This window comes from Hyla sarda, chromosome 6 (assembly GCF_029499605.1).
Source record: "Hyla sarda isolate aHylSar1 chromosome 6, aHylSar1.hap1, whole genome shotgun sequence".
NCBI classification, from domain to species: domain Eukaryota; kingdom Metazoa; phylum Chordata; class Amphibia; order Anura; family Hylidae; genus Hyla; species Hyla sarda.
Window position 1 is genome coordinate 108,850,704 of NC_079194.1, and position 19,535 is coordinate 108,870,238.

Here is a 19,535-nt window from a genome sequence, read left to right on the forward strand (position 1 = left end):
ATCTTATAAAATAAAATGTTTTTGCCCGGAATACCACTTTAACTGTTGCATTTGTTTGGTAAAAATTCCATTCTTTATGGTTACATCTGAAGATAGTGGATTTATTGATTTCCACCGAAAGTACTTGAAGAAGCTAGCTACTTCCTCTGTCACCAATGTCACCACTGAATAACCCTTTTCATTGTTAACAATAGGTAAAAAAAAAAGGGGGTAAAGATTCTTGCCTGTCCACAAGTTTGACGAGGTATACTAGATAATATTTTATTGTTATTTAGTGGTAACCAAAAATAGTCACAATTCAGAGGACCATGCCCTTGGTAACAAAAAATCTAAAATAAATAGGAGGCAATTCTGGAAATTAAAAGAGCCAATCCAAAAATCCAAAATGACAGCACTAGAAGTAAGTGAGGGTTGTCTTTCCTACATGGGATCATGGGTTTAACATTTTTGCATTTACAGAAACTAGAAGTTAAATGAGACCAAACAGTAGGGACAAGAAATAAAAATAAGGAATAAGGGGTTACAGTAATGGAATGAGAAAAGAAAAAAAGAGAGAGATGTCAGTAGGTAGAGGCAGTATAAGGGCAGATCTGCCCCGGAAGACCAGGTCACCAGAAGTTTAGATCAGATCATTGATAAGAAGGACACTGTATGCTGGAGTGTCCTGAAAATTATTTCAGGGAGATCATGTCATCTGGAATCTATCCAGAGACTTGTGTAAGAAGAAAGTGATGTCCTCCATGTACATTAGATCGTTCAGCCTAGAGATCACAAAGATATCAAGGGTGCATTTCTGCTTTGCTGCATCTTCAGCAGGTTGAAGTAACTTGAAGGAACATAGCAAGTTATCATCTTGGTACATTGTACCAATGCAAAAGGAGCTTATACTCAACGCAAAAGGAGAGTATACTCGACCTTTGAGCAGGTGTGAAATCACTTATCACTTTTTTGGAAATAAAATGTGACAAAAAAGCAGCAATTTTTCAGGTTTACGCGATTCATCGTACGGGATGATTAACATTATATTTTGATAGTTTGGACATTTACGCACGTGGCGATACCAAATATGTTTATTAATTTTTTTAAGCTTTTTGGGAGAGGGGATTTTTCTAATTTTTTTACTTTGTATTTTTTTTTTTTTTGTTTTACACTTTTTATGTCCCAGTAGGGGACTATCTATAGCAATCCCTTGATTGCTAATACTGTTCAGTGCTATGCATAGGGCATGTAAGACAAGAAAGAAAAAAAAAAAAAAAAACGGCGCCTAGTGTGATACCCTAGGAAATGAATAATGTGGGGGACACCCATATAGGTGGGTGCTCACCAGATAGTATTAAAATAAGCGCATATCACCCTGTACTGGGGTACTCCCTGAAATCCACAAAGCTGCTGCGCCAGAGGGTCCCAGGAAGCAAGCCGGAAGCTCGTCCAGAAGAAAGTATCCAAATGCAGAGAAAAAGACCTTTAAAATTCAGGCGCTGCTCGTGTGGTCATCAGAAGCGGGGAAAGGAGGCTAGTAGTAAACCTTAGGTCAATATAAAACTTTATTTCTTCAAAATAAAAATAATAAAGGTGTGGATGACACGTTTCGAGGGGGGCTTCCCTCTTCCTCTGATCTGAGGAAGAGGGGAGCCCCCCTCGAAACGCGTCATCCACACCTTTATTATTTTTAATTTGGATGCATAGGGCATAATACTGATCAGTGTTATCGGCTATCTTCTGCTCTGGTCTGCTCGATCTCAGACCAGAGCAGAAGACCCCAGGAGATGGCCAGAGGCAGGTGAGGGGACCTCCGGCCACCATCTTAGATGATTTGATCCCCGTGGTGCGGGCGATCCAATCATCTATTTAACCCCTTAAGGACTCAGGGTTTTTCAATTTTTGCACTTTCGTATTTTCCTCCTTACCTTGTAAAGATCATAACTCTTTCAATTTTGCACCTAAAATTCCATATTATGGCTTACGTTTTGTGCCACCAATTCTACTTTGTAGTGACATTAGTAATTTTACCCCAAAAAAACACGGCAAAACGGAAAAAAAAAATTGTGTGACAAAATTTAAGAAAAAATTCCATTTTGTAACTTTTGGGGGCTTCCATTTCTACGCAGTGCATTTTTCGGTAAAAACTATACATTTTCTTTATTCTGTAGGTCGATACGATAAAAATGATACCCTACTTATATAGGTTTGATTTTGTCTTTCTTCTGGAAAAAATCATAACTGCATGCACGAAAATGAATACATTTAAAATTGTTATTTTTTGACCCCTATAACTTTTTTATTTTTCCATGTACGAGGTGATATGAGGGCTATTTTTTTGCGCCGTGATCTGACGTTTTTAGTGGTACAATTTTTCTATTGTCCGGACTTTTTGATCGCTTATTATTCATTTTTTCATGATATAAAAAGTCATTAACCATGCGGTTTAATTAATGATATGTTTATAGTTCGGACATTTCTGCACGCAGCGATACCACATATGTTGATTTTAATTTACACAGTTTTTTTTTTTTTTTATGGGAAAAGGGGGGTGATTCTTACTTTTATTACGGAAGGGGTTAAATTATCTTTAGCCCTCTAGAGGCTATAACACTGCACACACTGATCTTCTACACAGATCACTGCCATGCATTAACATGGCAATGATCAGTGTTATCGGTGGTTGATTGCTCAAATCTGGATTTCAGGCTTGGAGAAATCAATCGTTGATCAGACGCGCCGGAGGCAGGTAACGGGCCCTCCGCTCGCGTTATAGCTGATCGGAACATTGCGATTTCACCGCGATGGTCCCGATCAGCCCGACTGAGCTGCTAGGAGTGTATTTTTGTTACTTTAGACACGGCGATCAATTTTGAGCGCCGCGTCTAAAGGGTTAATAGCGCGCGGCACAACGATCAGTCCCGGCTTTCATTAGCTGCCGGGGCTGACCCGTTATGATGTGATGTTTTTACTTTTTGAAGAATTCAGAGGGGTTCAAAGTATGGCAGCAATTTTCCAATTTTTCACGAAAATTTCAAAATCCGAATTTTTCAGGGACCAGTTAAGTTTAGAAGTGAATGTGAGGGTCTTTATGTTGGAAATCCCCTATGATGTACCCCATTATGAAAACTGCACCTTTCAAAGTATTTAAAATTACATTCAAAAAGTTTGTTAACCCTTTAGATGTTTCACAGGAATAGCAGCAAAATGGAGGAGAAAAATCTAAATTTTTTTACACTAACATGTTATTGTAGCCCCATTGTTTTAATTTTTACAAGGGGTATAAGGTTAAAAGGCCCCCCAAAACTTGTAATTCATTTTCTCTCGAGTAAGGAAATACCTCATATGCGGATGTAAAGAGCTCTGTGGATGCACTAGAGGGCTCAGCAGGGAAGGAGCGACAATGTGATTTTGGAGAGCGAATTTTGCTGAAATGGTTTTATGGGGGCATGTCGGATTTAGGAAGCCCCCACGATGTCAGAACAGTAAAAAAAACAAAAAAAAACATATGACATACCATTTTGAAAACTACACCCCTCAAGGAACGTAACAAGGGGTAAATTGAGCCCCACAAGTTATTGACGAACTTTCGTTAAAATGTGACATAAAATGGTGCTCCTTCTCTTCTGAGCCTTGCAGTTCGCCAGCAGAGCACTTTACATCCACACATGGGGTATTTCCATGCTCAGAAGAAATGGGGTTACAAATTTTGGGAGGCTTTTTTCCTATTACCCCTTTTTTTTTTGCATTCATCTCAGAACTGCTGTAACCATCAGCTACCCCTTTGCAAATCACCAATTTAGGCCTCAAATGTACATAGTGCGCTCTCACTCCTGAGCCTTGTTGTGCGTCCGCAGAGCACTTTGCGTCCACATATGGGGTATTTCCGTACTCAGGAAAAATTGCGTTCCAAATTTTGGGTTTCTTTTTCTCCTTTTACCTGAAAAGTATGGGGCAACACCAGCATGTTAGTGTAAGTTTTTTTTATGTTTTACACTAAAAGGCTGGTGTAGCCCCTAACTTTTCCTTTTCATAAGGGGTAAAAGGAGAATTTGTAACACAATTTCTCCTGAATACGGAAATACCCCATACGTGGCCCTAAACTGTTGCCTTGAAATACAACAGGGCTCCGAAGAGAGAGTGCCCAATTCGCATTTGAGGCCTAAATTATAACTTTGCAATAGGGGCGGACCCGGATAAAAGGATGGGGCACGTCTCCACCAAAACCCTACGGCAGTGTTGCCTCCAGCTGTTGCAAAACTCCCAGCCTGCCAGGACAGTCAATGGCTGTATATGTAGTGTTTTACTTTTTATTTTGTGTTAGTGTAGTGTAGCATAGTGTTTTTAGGGTACATTCACACGGGCGGGGGTTCACAGTGAGTTTTCCTCTGGGAGTTTGAGCTGTGGCGGAAAATTTGCCGCAGCTCAAACTTGTAGAAGGAAACCCACAGTAAACCCCCACCCGTGAGAATGTACCCTGTACAACTCACAGAATGCACTGACAGACCGTACATGCTGGGAGTTGTAGTTTTGAAACAGCTGTAGGCACACTGGTGGGGAACCACTGAGTTAGGAAACAGACTCTAGCTCAGTGATTCCAACACGTGTGCCTCCAGCTGTTGCAAAACTACAACTCCCAGCATGTACGGTATGTCAGTGCAATCTAGGAGTTGTAGTTTTGCAACAGCTGGAGGCACAAGGGTTGGAATTGCTGAGTTAAGAAAGACTCTAGCTCAGTGTTTCCCAACCAGTGTGCAACTACATGCCCTGTATCCCTGTCTGGATCACTTACAGCGATCTTCACTGCAGCCTCCTGCGCCGCACTTTCCGTCCGCACTCCTCCTGATGTTTCGGCCGCCGCCCGATGATCTCTCCCGCCGCTGCTGCTCTGGTAAGCCGGTTCTCCCCTCGCACTTGTTTCTTCCCCTGCACTTGTTTCTCCCTCGCTCTGCCCGAACTTTGATCGGTGGGCAGAGCGGGGATATGAACTTTAACCCTCCCGCCCCCAACTGCCATTGGTCGGTCAGCCTGACCGATCAATGGCAGGGGATAGGAGGAGGTGAAGCGAAAGTGAAAGTATGCCGGCTGCTCAGTCAGGCCGTTCGGGACTGCCGTGGTAAAATCGTGGAGTCCCTAACTGCTTACAGGACACCGGGAGGAACCCTACCTCCTCGGTGTCCGATCGGCAAATGACTGCTCCATGCCTGAGATCCAGGCAGGAGCAGTCAAGCACCGATAACACTGATCACAGGCATGTTAATACACGCCAGTGATCTGTGTAAAAGATCAGTGTGTGCAGTGTTATAGGTCCCTATGGGAGCTATAACACTGCACAAAACAAAGTAAAAAAAAAAAAAAGTAAAAGTGTTAATAAAGATCATTTAACCCCTTCCCTAATAAAAGTTTGAATCACCCCCCTTTTCCCATAAAAAAAATAAAACAGTGTAAATAAAAATAAAAATAAACTTATGTGGTACCGATAAAAACTTGAGATCACGGCGCAAAAAATGAGCCCATGCAATGGGCTTGCATGGGAAAATAAAAAAGTTATAGGGGTCAGAAGAGGACATTTTTAAACGTATAAATTTTCCTGCATGTAGTTATGATTTTTTCCAGAAGCACGACATAATTAAACCTGTATAAGTAGAGTATCATTTTAACCATATTGACCTACAGAATAATGATAAGGTGTCATTTTTACCGAAATATGCACTGCGCAGAAACGGAAGCCCCCAAAAGTTACAAAATGGCGTTTTTTCTTCGATTTTGTCACACAATGATTTTTTTTCCCGTTTCGCCGTGGATTTTTGGGTAAAATGACTAATGTCACTGGAAAGTAGAATTGGGGGTGCAAAAAATATGCCATAATATGGATTTTTAGGTGCAAAATTGAAAAGGTTATGATTTTTAAAAGGTAAGGAGGAAAAAACGAAAATGCAAAAACTGAAAAACCCTGCGTCCTTAAGGGGTTAAGTAACAGGACGCAAGGGCGTACCTGTACGCCCTCCATCCCCAACAGGTTAAGAGGTCCTTAAGAGGTGCATTGCCGCAGATGCAGTGATCTTTATTGATCACGGCATTTGAGGGGTTAATGGCGGACAGCGGCACGATTGCTGATGTCCGCCATTACCGGCGGGTCCCGGCTGCTGATAGCAGCCAGGACCTGCAGTGCATGACACAAGCACCACTCCGATGATCGCGGTCATGTACAAAACGTAAATGTACGTCCTGGTGTGCGAAGTACCTCCGCAAAAGGACGTACATTTATGTCCCTGGTAGTTAAGGGATTAAAAGGGGCTGTAAAGTTAGTGTAGTTCATAATATAGTGTCTGTACCTGTGTGTGATGGTGGCCTCGCAATTATTCTGTGATTTTTTCCCCAATGTTTATTTTTAACAGCATACAAAATGAGTGTCATCTCAGGTTTTTCAAGGTTGCAGCGCAGCCAGACATATTACATCACTAGTCAGGTGTTCAGAGGGAGCCTGTCTTTGCTTTAATGGGTGGAGCGACCACTGGGTGGGAGATAATTCTGCAGTAAATTGTAGTTTTGCAACAGCTGGAGGCACCCTGGTCAGAAAATACTGGTCTATTGCATTGAAGGGAGCACAGGTGTGTTTAAATGGGGGTGGCTGATGTGTGGGAGGGAGAACAATTACCTCACTTGTACAAACAAGGTATTATGGGACTTGTGGTTCGAGGGAGGGAACTCCAGAAGGAAAAAAAAAAAAGATACACAAAAAGATAGCCACAACATTATGGTTGACCCAGAACACAACCCTTTAGCTCCAAGATAAGCACAAATCCTTCCTAAGCATGACCATTACTGTCTGGCAGGTAACCCCTTTAGGGTCTATTCACACGTAGAATACTGGACGTGTGAATAGACCATTAAAGGTATCCAGGCACAGCTTTACTAGCCAATGCAAAAGTTAAAACAGCAGATGTGGGCATCTGTGAGAGACACACATCTATGGTTGAAATACAGTTATGAGGATGGGTTGCTGGGAAATTGTTAGGGGGAGGTCTATGGCTGACATATTGTCCCACAGATTCGTCAGCCGATACACATGAACATTCAGCATGACCAATGTTCTAAATGGAGAGAAGAGGGATAAGCTGCTGCCAGACTCCTCTGGTGAGCTGCTGCCCGATCCTTCTCTTCTACAACATTATTAGAGAAGTTGGCAGGTTTAGCCAACATTTCACTATAGTGTATAGGCACCTTATGGGCCTGTCCACACTGCTTAATTTCCGCTTTAAAAGTTCATTTGTGGAATTCTGCTTACAGCAGAGTCTCATTGTTTTTAATGAATTGAAGAGTCAGGACCCGCCATAACATGAACATTTTCATTCTTTTGTCGGAATTCTGCCAAGACGGCATTGCTGTCTACAGAGACAGCACGTGTCAACGCGATGTAGTGTCTGCTACAGACAGAATCACCGTCCAGAAGATTCAGAATGTGGTTAGGCCCAAACAGTGTGTCAGCCTCAGATGTCCCCATATGTGGCTGACACACTATTATGGGGATATCTCTGGAAAGATGACATCTTTAAGCGGTTCAATGCTATGGGGAGCGTAATGGCTGGGCACACTTTTAGGAACGTATGTGGCGGACACACTGTTAAGGGGTTGTCTGTATCTGTCCCATTATTATTCGTACATTTCTGGCAGGCACTTAGAGGAGTATCTGTAGCTCATTATTTCAACTTTTGGAGTAAGTATGTAAAATATGTGTTGCAAAACTGGTGGGAATTAAGGAAGGTTGTTATAACCTTTTCCAAAGCCTGGAACATAACACATCATACATCACCAGTAGTGGTAGTCACTTAGGGGTTAATTATACTCTCTCCTAGATTATTAGTGTCTGTGCCCACTGTAAAATATGTATTTTTTTTCCCTTTCAAGAAAGCTCAAACTTCCAGGAAACTATAAGATTGATTACAAAATGACTTGCGGCAATATAATTTGTTGGTAGTGCATCCACAACCAACCTAATGATAGACTGCTGTCAGGAAATGGCAGGGCACATGTTTTGATTGGCAGCAGTCATGACATCAGCCCAAGCTCGCCTTCATCTTAATGTAATAGTATATTAGAAACTTTTTTATTTTTTGGAAGGGTGGTAAACAGGTCCCTGGCCTATTTATTTTATTACTCAATGTTAGACAAACCTCTTAGGCTGCTCTTACACGCAGGGGCCCACGGCTAGCGCTGCTTTAATGATCCTTGTAGCCGGCACCTGGAGATGCTGCTTTAAAGCTGACCTGTCAGATCCCACAAAAAAAAACTGTTATATGTTACTCCTGATCCTGTGCATGTAATTTTTATGTCCCTATAACCCACATTTCACTAATAAATAGCATATTACAGCTGCTCAATGTCTTTTCCATCTTGTCAAAGGGAGGAAGCATGTCCATCTCTTGCCTGCACTGTGATGACTCCTCCCCCTCCCTCACTCTGCCTATAGCTTTTGCAAAACTACAACTCCCAGCATGCCCAGACACCCTTTGACTGTCCAGGAATGCTTGTAGTTGTAGTTTTGCAACAGCTGGAGGCACATGTTTGGTAAAACTCTGTGTTACAGCAGTGTTGCTTCAGGTTGTGTTCCTCCTGCAGCCTTGTCAATTAGCCATCTTGTGTCCATGACCCTTGGACACCCTCATGCTGCTGTATCTCAAAAGGTATGGGGACCTCTAGTGGTGGGATTGTCAAAAGCAGTTTTCTGTGAATTATTTTAAAGAAGTATATTAGAAAAACTATTGTTTTGCCAAGATGTTTTTATATCTGTTATCCACTAAAGCTATGTTTACACAGCAGAATTTCCATGCTGAAGTCCACACAGAAATTCTGCAGCAGCCCCACTGATTACAATAGGATTCTGCAGCACTGTGGCCACTGATTCCAGCGGCCGCAAAAAGATTGAACATGTTCAATGTTTTTGTGGACTCCACATGGAATGCATTGCCATCTATGAGATTGGGCATACCCGTGCGGTCCTAGCAGTCTTCAGAATGTCCGCACAGAGAGTTTCTGTGCAGGCATTCTGCCATATGAACCGGGCCTAATGCTTGGGATTTCCCTGATGACTGTGGGGGGTCCGACCAGTGAGACTACTGGGGCCTGACTCACCCCGCTGAGTGATCCAGTCCCCACTTTTCGAGATGTACTAGTCTTGGCACAGACGGCCTGTTCATCCAATCACCAGCCTCAGCGGTGTCCCATCTCAGTCAATAATTGGCTGAACAAGCCCCTTACTTACAAGACTAGTACATGTCAGACAGCGGGGGCCAGAGCATTCAGCAGGGACAATCATGCCCTGTTCTGGAGATAGTGAACCCCCACCTATAGGAAATACATTTTTAAATAACTGAATAAATCCTGACAGGACTCCTAGCACAGTCAGCAAGAGTCCTTTTGACCCCGCAAACACCTAGTGATTGAGAGCCTTTCCTACACAGACTGTGTAAGAGAGGTAAGAAGGCATTCCCTCTCTAATCAATTATTGTAGTAGACCACTACCATTTTAATGTGCCTCCAGCTGTTGCAAACCTACAACTCCCAGCATGCTGTTCGGGCATGCTATGAGTTTCAGTTTTGCAACAGCTGGAGACACACTTATTGGGAAACACTGGCCTAGACCATCAACATTACATCAAAGGGAGTCTGACTCCAGGCACCCCCATGATCAGCTGATTAAGAAGGCCACAGTGCTTTGGCCAGAGTAGAGGCCTCTTCATTACCAGTCACAGCTATGTACATTTTGTAGTGGCTATGCATGGTACTCCATGTGGGTAAGCATAGGCCATAAATCCTAAAAAAACACTTTACATAAAGTTTGCCATTATTCCATTGACAGTAAACCTTACAGAAAAAAATAAAAATCACATTAAAACATAAAAACCCATTTTTGAAATCCAGCATTAGGAGGTAATATACGCTGGGGAAATCTGAGATACTGGCTTCATATTAATTTGGGAAAGAACGGAAATAAATTGAATGAGCTGTCAGCAAGTTGCCATATACTTTATCTAGTAAATTACTTAATCTGGTAAATTTCATTAATAAGTGGGACATGCTTTTCTGCCCATCCGAATCCTGCATGGAATATTTAATCGTAAATTTCGTGCCACTTTCAATTGTTGCGGATTTACCAGTCGCACAGCCTTGAGCTGTTATTTCTTATGCTATGGGCTGGTCAAATCCTATATCAGGGTTCGGAAGTCACTACATAAGGCCTACCTGATCTAGAGCAGCTCATGCACATGAGATGAAAGTCAGGCCAATTGCAGCTTGCATTTCAATGATTATTTGAGAATTATAGGTGAACAATTGTCTATGATCGCATTCTTGTATATCATGACTGGGGCTACAACAACCGAGCATGGCCACTAAGCAATGTCTGGAGTGGTCTGCTTCCATCTTGGTTCACTGTGTATATGGGCACCACAGCTCTGGCACATAGCTGATCAACAGAGCACCAGGTGGTGAACCCCCGATCGAATCTTGATGGCCTATTCTGAAAACCCTTTTAAAGGTTTACTCTGATAACTGGCAGGTATGGTCAGAATCCCCCTTTAAGACATGAAATAACAATAGTTAAGTGGTAACAGAGTCACTTTTAAAGGTGTACTCCAAAAGGTGTAAATCCTGTATAAGTTGTCGGCATTTAAAAACAAAACAAACTGAACATACTTCCCACAGCTCCCCAAATACCTGTTATCCTGCTCCAGTCCTCCATTACAGTCCTCTTCCTGGTTCATATCAGACTACAGCTCAGCTATTTGTTGGACACAGCGATATCCCGCGTCGGCCAGTGATTGGCTGAGCAGCAGTGTGACATATGGAGACCCAGTCTTGGTGCTGAGCTGCAGTCTGATGTGTTGGCTGCCAGCAACCTGGAAGAGGACACCACCAGAGGATGGGAGCAGGATAAAGGAGGCCCCTGGATGAGTGGCAGGTAGAAAGTCCAGTTTTTTATTTATTTATTTATTTTTGTTTGTTTGTTTATGCTGCTAGTCTGTGCAGGATTTTTAAGAAAAGTTCTATATCGGAGTAACCCTTTAACGAAGGACATACAGGTACGCCCTTGCACCCTGGTACTTAATTACCGAGAGCATACCTGTACACCCTGCTCCCGTTACCGGGGTTTGAAGCGTGCTCACGAGTTGAGTGTGCTTCATACACAGTGGATCCCGGTTGCTATCAGCAGTCAGGACCCACAGTTAATGCCAGGCATCTCCGATGGGGCTAATGCCTTGCATTAACCTTTTAGACGCAGCAATCAAAGTTGATTGTGGCATCTAAAATGCGGGGTTAACAGTTCCAGTAAGGACATCCGCCGCAAAATCTTGGGTCCTGATCAGCTGAGTGCACAATCGATGCTCTGAAGCTCTGTCCAGGCTCTGCAGGTTAGAGCAGCAGAGCACCGATAACCGTGATCAATATTGAGCCACAGCTCAGCATTGAACAGTGTTTGCAATTGTAATATTGCATGTTATAGCCCTCTATGGGGACAAAAAAAAAAAGAATATTAATAAAAGTGAATTAACCCCTTCCAAATAAAAGTTAGACTTTTGGGCTTGGTCCTTAAGGGGTTAAGTCTATCTAAGGCTACTTTCACATTACACTAGAGGCTCTGTTACAAACAGACGTTAAGGGCTCTCTTTTTTTTTTTTCTTTTTTACTTTGACTGCCATTAACGTCCGTTATTGTAACGGAGCCTAGCGGGAGTCATAAAGGCACAGAGGATCCAAAGTCACTTGAATGGGATTCCTCTAATGTCCGTTATGACTCCTGTTATTCTGCTGGAAGATAGTGGGAGAAAAAGTCGTCAAAGCACACATTTTTCTCCGGCAGTATCGGTCACACTGCCGGGCACAAACGGCAGTGTGAAAGGAGCATAAACAGCTCTCTGTGTGAACTTCTACTATTTCCTTACTTTGATCATTTACCAAACTTTTCTACAAATCTTTAAAAAATGTTGTCATCTTTCAGACACATTTCTCTTCTTCACACCATCTCATAGCTGTCTAACAATAAAAAGACATGCACAAAGTAAACCAAAGTGCAGACACAGCCTAATATAATTTTGTTTACCGAAAATTGCAATAAAATTAGGTTCTAAATAAATGCATTAAAATACAAAATTTTGAATATTTTCAATACAGTAAAGAGCTGCAACGAGTAATGCTCCTCTGATGAGGAGAGCAGTGAGGGACTATTTTTTGGCATACTTATTTTCCATATTTATTTCATAGTTTCTGTCTAGCCTACTACACAGCAGACAGAACACATATCTGTTATTTACCTGCTTTCTTCAGTAACAAAATAACACTGAGCACAAAACTTACCAACTACAACACTTTGCATAGCATGAATCAATAACAGTAATGAAAGCCTGGAATGTATTTAAATGGAAGAAACACTAAAGTATTTTTGTAATTTACATCTACTGGGTTCCCAAGGGGTCAGGGTGACTTTTTAAATAACTTCTACACATTGAATATTTTTTTATAAAATTAAAAACCATCAGTTGCCGAAAAAATTTGAACAAAAAACTTTTTACAGTGAACAACAACAACAACAACAGTGACACCTACAGACTAAGTCATTGGTAAAAAAAATTTATAAATTAGAAAGAAGCCTCAGTCACTGGTTTAATAGAATATATTCAGAAACTTGGACCAGTCCATTTTATGGAAAATAACTTTTTAACCCTTTTATACCTGTCATGAAGGATGTAGAAAATAAACTGCAAAATGTAAGATGCATGGGGCTATTCTCACTATGGCCACTAACATTATAGATGGGGTTCATCAGCATTGTTACATCTACAGGGCCTTCCAGATGTTATGATCTTAAAAAGGGTTCTATGGTTTGTAAAACCTATATGTATAAACCCAGGGATGTGGAAATCCTATCGCCCGACGCCCAGGACAAGTAGTTCCTGGCGCCGGGCAGGTGAATTGTTCATAGATTTAGCCCTGTATCGGGCTAGCAGGGACAGACAGACTTCCCCCTTATTTTTCTTTAATGACGGTGTGAAGAGAGATTTCTGAACCAGCCCGTGCAGTGCAGTCTGTCCTCCTTCACACACACAAATCCTCCCCAGCCCCGTACAGTGCATCCTCTCCTCTCTACCCCCACCTGCTCTGTGTTTTCCCCGTGCAAACTTGCAGCCTCCCTGTGGTAGATTAGGTCCTGTGGAGACAGAGCAGGGGGAGGGGGATGGAGCTGTGTGCAGGGGAGAAGAGGAGCTGTGTACCGAGCTGTGTTCATCCTCGCTCTCCCCCTGCTTCTTGTGTAATGTAGAGCGGGGGGTGTGAAGCTCAGGTGAGGAGGCCGAGCATGCAGGCAGCGGGAAGGGTGGTTGTATATGTATGTAATGTATAATTAGGGGGGGGGGGGTGTATCAGCGGCGGGTGTATATATGATGTGTGCATATGTATGGTGTATATGTATGGTGTGAGTGTCTGTGTGATGTGTGTATGATGTCTGTGTATATATGATGTGCGTATGTCTGTGTATGTGTGTATGTAATGTATGATGTGGGGGGGCAGCGGCGGGTGTATATTTGATGTGTGCATATGTATGGTGTATATGTAAGGTTTGAGTGTATGTTTGATGTGTGTATGATGTCTGTGTATATATGATGTGTGTATGTAATGTATGATGTGGAGGGGCAGCGGCGGGTGTATATATGATGTGTGCATATGTATAGTGTATATGTATGGTGTGAGTGTATGTGTGATGTGTGTATGATATCTGTGTATATATGATGTGTGTATGTAATGTATGATGTGGAGGGGCAGTGGCGGGTGTATGTATGATGTGTGCATGTGTATGGTGTTTATGTATGGTTTGAGTGTATGTGTAATGTGTGTATGATGTCTGTCTGTGTGTGTGATGTGTGTATGCGTATGATGTGTGTGTGTATGTAATGTATGATGGGGGGGCAGCAGCGGGTGTATGTATGTATGATGTGTCTGTATGTATGATGTATGTATGGAATGTATAATATAGGGGGCAGTGAGCGGTGTATGTATGTATGATGTATGTATGGAATGTATAATATAGGGGGCAGTGGCCGGTGTATGTATGTATGATGTATGTATGGAATGTATAATATAGGGGGCAGTGGCCAGTGTATGTATGTTTGATGTATGTATGGAATGTATAATATAGGGGGCAGTGGCCGGTGTATGTATGTATGATGTATGTATGGAATGTATAATATAGGGGGCAGTGGCCAGTGTATGTATGTATGATGTATGTATGGAATGTATAATATAGGGGGCAGTGGCCAGTGTATGTATGTATGATGTATGTATGGAATGTATAATATAGGGGGCAGTGGCCGGTGTATGTATGTATGATGTATGTATGGAATGTATAATATAGGGGGCAGTGGCCGGTGTATGTATGTATGATGTATGTATGGAATGTATAATATAGGGGGCAGTGGGCAGTGTATGTATGTATGATGTATGTATGGAATGTATAATATAGGGGGCAGTGGGCAGTGTATGTATGATGTATGTATGGAATGTATAATATAGGGGGCAGTGGCCAGTGTATGTATGTATGATGTATGTATGGAATGTATAATATAGGGGGCAGTGGCCGGTGTATGTATGTATGATGTATGTATGGAATGTATGATATAGGGGGCAGTGGCCAGTGTATGTATGTATGATGTATGTATGGAATGTATAATATAGGGGGCAGTGGCCAGTGTATGTATGTATGATGTATGTATGGAATGTATAATATAGGGGGCAGTGGCCAGTGTATGTATGTATGATGTATGTATGGAATGTATAATATAGGGGGCAGTGGCCGGTGTATGTATGTATGATGTATGTATGGAATGTATAATATAGGGGGCAGTGGCCGATGTATGATGTATGTATGGAATGTATAATATAGGGGGCAGTGGCTGGTGTATGTATGATGTGTCTGTATGTATGATGTATGCATGTAATGTATAATATAGGGGACAGTGGCCGGTGTATGTATGTATGGTGTATGTATGGAATGTATAATATAGGGGGCAGTGGCCGGTGTATGTATGTATGATGTATGTATGGAATGTATAATATAGGGGGCAGTGGGCAGTGTATGTATGTATGATGTATGTATGGAATGTATAATATAGGGGGCAGTGGGCAGTGTATGTATGATGTATGTATGGAATGTATAATATAGGGGGCAGTGGCCAGTGTATGTATGTATGATGTATGTATGGAATGTATAATATAGGGGGCAGTGGCCGGTGTATGTATGTATGATGTATGTATGGAATGTATGATATAGGGGGCAGTGGCCAGTGTATGTATGTATGATGTATGTATGGAATGTATAATATAGGGGGCAGTGGCCAGTGTATGTATGTATGATGTATGTATGGAATGTATAATATAGGGGGCAGTGGCCAGTGTATGTATGTATGATGTATGTATGGAATGTATAATATAGGGGGCAGTGGCCGGTGTATGTATGTATGATGTATGTATGGAATGTATAATATAGGGGGCAGTGGCCGATGTATGATGTATGTATGGAATGTATAATATAGGGGGCAGTGGCTGGTGTATGTATGATGTGTCTGTATGTATGATGTATGCATGTAATGTATAATATAGGGGACAGTGGCCGGTGTATGTATGTATGGTGTATGTATGGAATGTATAATATAGGGGGCAGTGGCCGGTGTATGTATGTATGATGTATGCATGTAATGTATAATATAGGGGACCGTGGCCGGTGTATGTATGTATGATGTATGTATGGAATGTATAATATAGGGGGCAGTGGCCGGTGTATGTATGATGTATGTATGGAATGTATAATATAGGGGGCAGTGGCTGGTGTATGTATGATGTGTCTGTATGTATGATGTATGTATGTAATGTATAATATAGGGGACAGTGGCCGGTGTATGTATGTATGATGTATGTATGGAATGTATAATATAGGGGGCAGTGGCCGGTGTATGTATGTATGATGTATGCATGTAATGTATAATATAGGGGACAGTGGCCGGTGTATGTATGTATGATGTATGTATGGAATGTATAATATAGGGGGCAGTGGCTGGTGTATGTATGATGTGTCTGTATGTATGATGTATGTATGTAATGTATAATATAGGGGACAGTGGCAGGTGTATGTATGTTATGTGTATGATATGTGTATGCATGTATGTTTTGTACAAGGGCGGACAAGTGCTGCTGCCAGTTGTGCTATTTTTTTTTTTTGTGGTTTCTGGACACCCGCACTAAATTGCACCCCCAGAATCCCACCCCCTTTATACTCACCCCTCGGATGCACGCAAACACGCCCCAAACCAAAACTACAAGTTCCAGCATGTTGCACCATAACCTAAACTGTAGAACTATGAAGTCCAACATGCTGGGAGTTGTAGTTTTGGTTCGGGTCAGCTGCAGAGCCATAGGCTACATCAAGGCATGCTGGGTATTGTAGTAACTAACTGTAACTCCCAGTATTCCTTGACACAGCCTATGGCTCTGCAGCTGACACGAACCAAAACTACAACTCCCAGCATGTTACACAATAGCCTTAACTGTACTACTATACAGTGCAACATGCTGCAACACCCACACAACCATAGGCTGTATCAGGGCATGCTGGGTGTTGTAGTTATCTTGTAACTAAATGCAACTTCCAGCATTTTCTGACATATAAATTAGAGTAAATAAAATGCACCACATAAACTGGAGAAGCAGAACCCCCCCCCCCCCCCCAGTAACACAGCGTTGTTCAGTGGTTTCCAATCAAAAAACTCCATATATAAGTCCCTATGAAGACTGAAAGTAGTGATTAAAATATTTTAAAAAGTGCGTATATATGTGAATAAGCCCCTTTCCTAATAAAAGTTCTGATAATAAATGGTTCCGATAAAAACTACAGATCACGGCACATAAGATTACCATCATACATCCCTGTATATGGAAAAATTGGAGTTATAGGGGTCAGATGAGGGGGCTTGCCTCAGGTGTAAAAGGAGCTGGCTACAGCTCTCCTGCTGCTAATAGCCTGGCATGCTGCGATCGCCGTGACCGGCTATTAAACCATTAGATCACCGCTGTCTAAGTTGACAGCAGTGTCTAAAGGAATCTTATATCCATCCCTGGTGGTCTAGTGGGGTGGATCGTACTATATTGGTTGAAATTATTTTATGTACCAGGAGAAGTGGATTTTCTTGAGGGACAAGTAGATTGTGTTCCGCTTTAGTCCCTTGGACAAGTAGTTTTTTTTTTTTATTTCCACACCCCTGAAACCCTACTAGGTATAGGTTAATTGAGGGGAGGTCCCTTGTTCAGAACCCTCATCTAATCTAGTGGAGAGTGGTTACAAAAAGGCCCTGGAGGACCTGTCCACTCCTGCAATACACAGAAAGCCCATTCTACCGAGCCTGAGACTTGTACGAGAAGGGGTAGACTGCTGTCAAAACTCCTTTGGCGAAAGTGAGAATTAAATGACCGGGCAGTTGAAACTCAACATGCCTGATCCTTTTATCTGACTACTTCATCTGTCAGGGGAGAGTCTGGCGGCCTCCATACACATTAGACAGTCGACTGCTCCTACCAAAACTTTGCTTCTTTGCATTATTGTCAGACACAGCAGGTCCAGGTTCTGTAGTTCAGCTGTTATCACCATAAAAAGTCACATCACCTTTCTCCAAGGAAAATATAGTATTACAAAATGCCCATTTAAATGAAAACCCACTCCTATAATGCACAGAGGGCTATGTCCACCAAAGCCTCGGCAGAGTGGCCTACAGAGAGGGTACATGCAAGAGACACTTGTGATATCCTAAAGCTCTCACAGGGCTTTTTTTTTTTTACCTGTCCAATGAAGTAAATAATTTCTTACCGCTCCCTAATCCCATATACAAATAATAAAATAATGAATGGGAAAGGTTTCTGGGCATGCTATGTGACCGTTGCAGAGGTCATTCTTTCTGTAGTATATACTGGTGACAGCTTTCACCGTACTCCTGTCTATAACGATAAGGAAGAGTTACCGTACAAAACAGGACGTCTTAGCTTAATAGTAGGCCTAGTGGCCAGATTGAAACTGCAAGATTACCAGATTATTTCATAATACAAATAACAAAATTGAAAATTAGAAAGAAAAAATCAGCCTAGCGCTGCGCTGTCCCCCACATCGGGGGACTAAACATATGTGACACGCGAGCGCTGCTTCTCTAAACCCCTCCCCAAATAATTATCAGTCGCTGCGCTGTACTGTGCTATCCGGTGCCTGGCCTTTACAAATAAACAAAATAAACTTAACTCACCTTCCTAAGGTCCCTCCGCTGCTCTTGCTGCTTCATGGGGATGGGAATGTCACAGAGCCGTCAGTCTATCACCGGCCGCAGTGATGTCCCGCCTCGGCCAATGATAGGCTGAGCGCACTGTCATGTAAGGAGCCGGCCGGCTTCTTACATGACTGTGCGCTTAGCCTATCACCAGCCGAGACAGGACATCGCTGCGGCCGGTGATAGACTGACGGCTCTGTGACATTCCCATCCCCAGGAAGCAGCATGAGGCTCACATCACTGGACTGTGAGGCTGGTAACGGGGGAACGTAGGAAGGTGAGTTAAAGTTTATTTTGTGTATTTTTGCAGCCCGGGCACAGGATAGTACAGTACAGCGCAGCGGCTATTAGTTATGGGGGGGGGGGGGGAGAATCAGCGCTCGCAGGTCACATATGATGGGGACAGCGCAGAGCTGGGCTGATAAACCAGAGGGGGGGGCGGAGGAGAGAAGCAGCGCCCACGGGTCACATGATGATGGGGGGGGGTAAATACCGTTAAATACTGTGGAACTGCCATAATTTACAAAAATACAGTGAAACACATTTTCATACCGCCCAGCTTTACCCGCAATCTCCAATGTCATTCGGGGCACAGGGCACACTCCGCTCTGTGCCCAATGACTGGCGATGTGGGCCACCATGCCCCTTCCATCAGGTCTATGGGAGTAGGCATGACGGCTATGTACAAGCCGTCACGCCCCTTCTCCCATAGACATAAATGGAGGGGGCGTAGCATGACGTCACGAACGTGGAAGCTGCAAGCTTCCGTGTTCCAGACGCCGCCACTGCCAGCCTGGAGAACGCGGGAGGGTCCCCAGCAGCGGGACCCCTGCGATATAACATCCTAAGATGGGTTTCGAACAGAGTGCCCCTTTAAGACTCTTATAGTTTCCTATGGGTGTGCTTGTTGGGGGGGGTGGGGGGGGGGAGCTTTTATTAAGTGCAAATATGCCCAACAGAACAAGCCTGAGAAATAGTTTTTATCTCTTATCTGAAACAGATCATTACGTTGCGCGGCCAGGACAATAATCTAGTGATGATTAAGAAGCTGATAGATTTCTATGATCACGCTGGTGATTTGCTGAAGATTTGCATGGCTGGTTCCCCAGGCATCAGCACCATAAAAAGCCATGAAGTATGATTAATGCGGGAGATTTCAGTGCGGCCGATCTCACGACTACCCCTTTCGCCGAGTGTAACATGTCTG

General features: G+C 42.8%; 1 protein-coding gene across 5 annotated transcripts in view; it reads right to left on the reverse strand.

The window, feature by feature from the left end:
• FOXP1 (forkhead box P1) overlaps nt 1-19,535 on the reverse strand; it is an 837,055-nt gene that overhangs the window by 780,442 nt on the left and 37,078 nt on the right. Inside the window, exon 1 of one of the 5 annotated variants that reach the window (XM_056524615.1) lies at nt 4,772-4,790. The exons of the other annotated variants lie outside the window; for them this stretch is intronic. The gene's annotated coding sequence lies outside the window, so the exon portion shown is untranslated. Of the gene's footprint in view, nt 1-4,771; nt 4,791-19,535 lie in introns of those variants that run through there. 5 annotated transcript variants of the gene reach the window in all.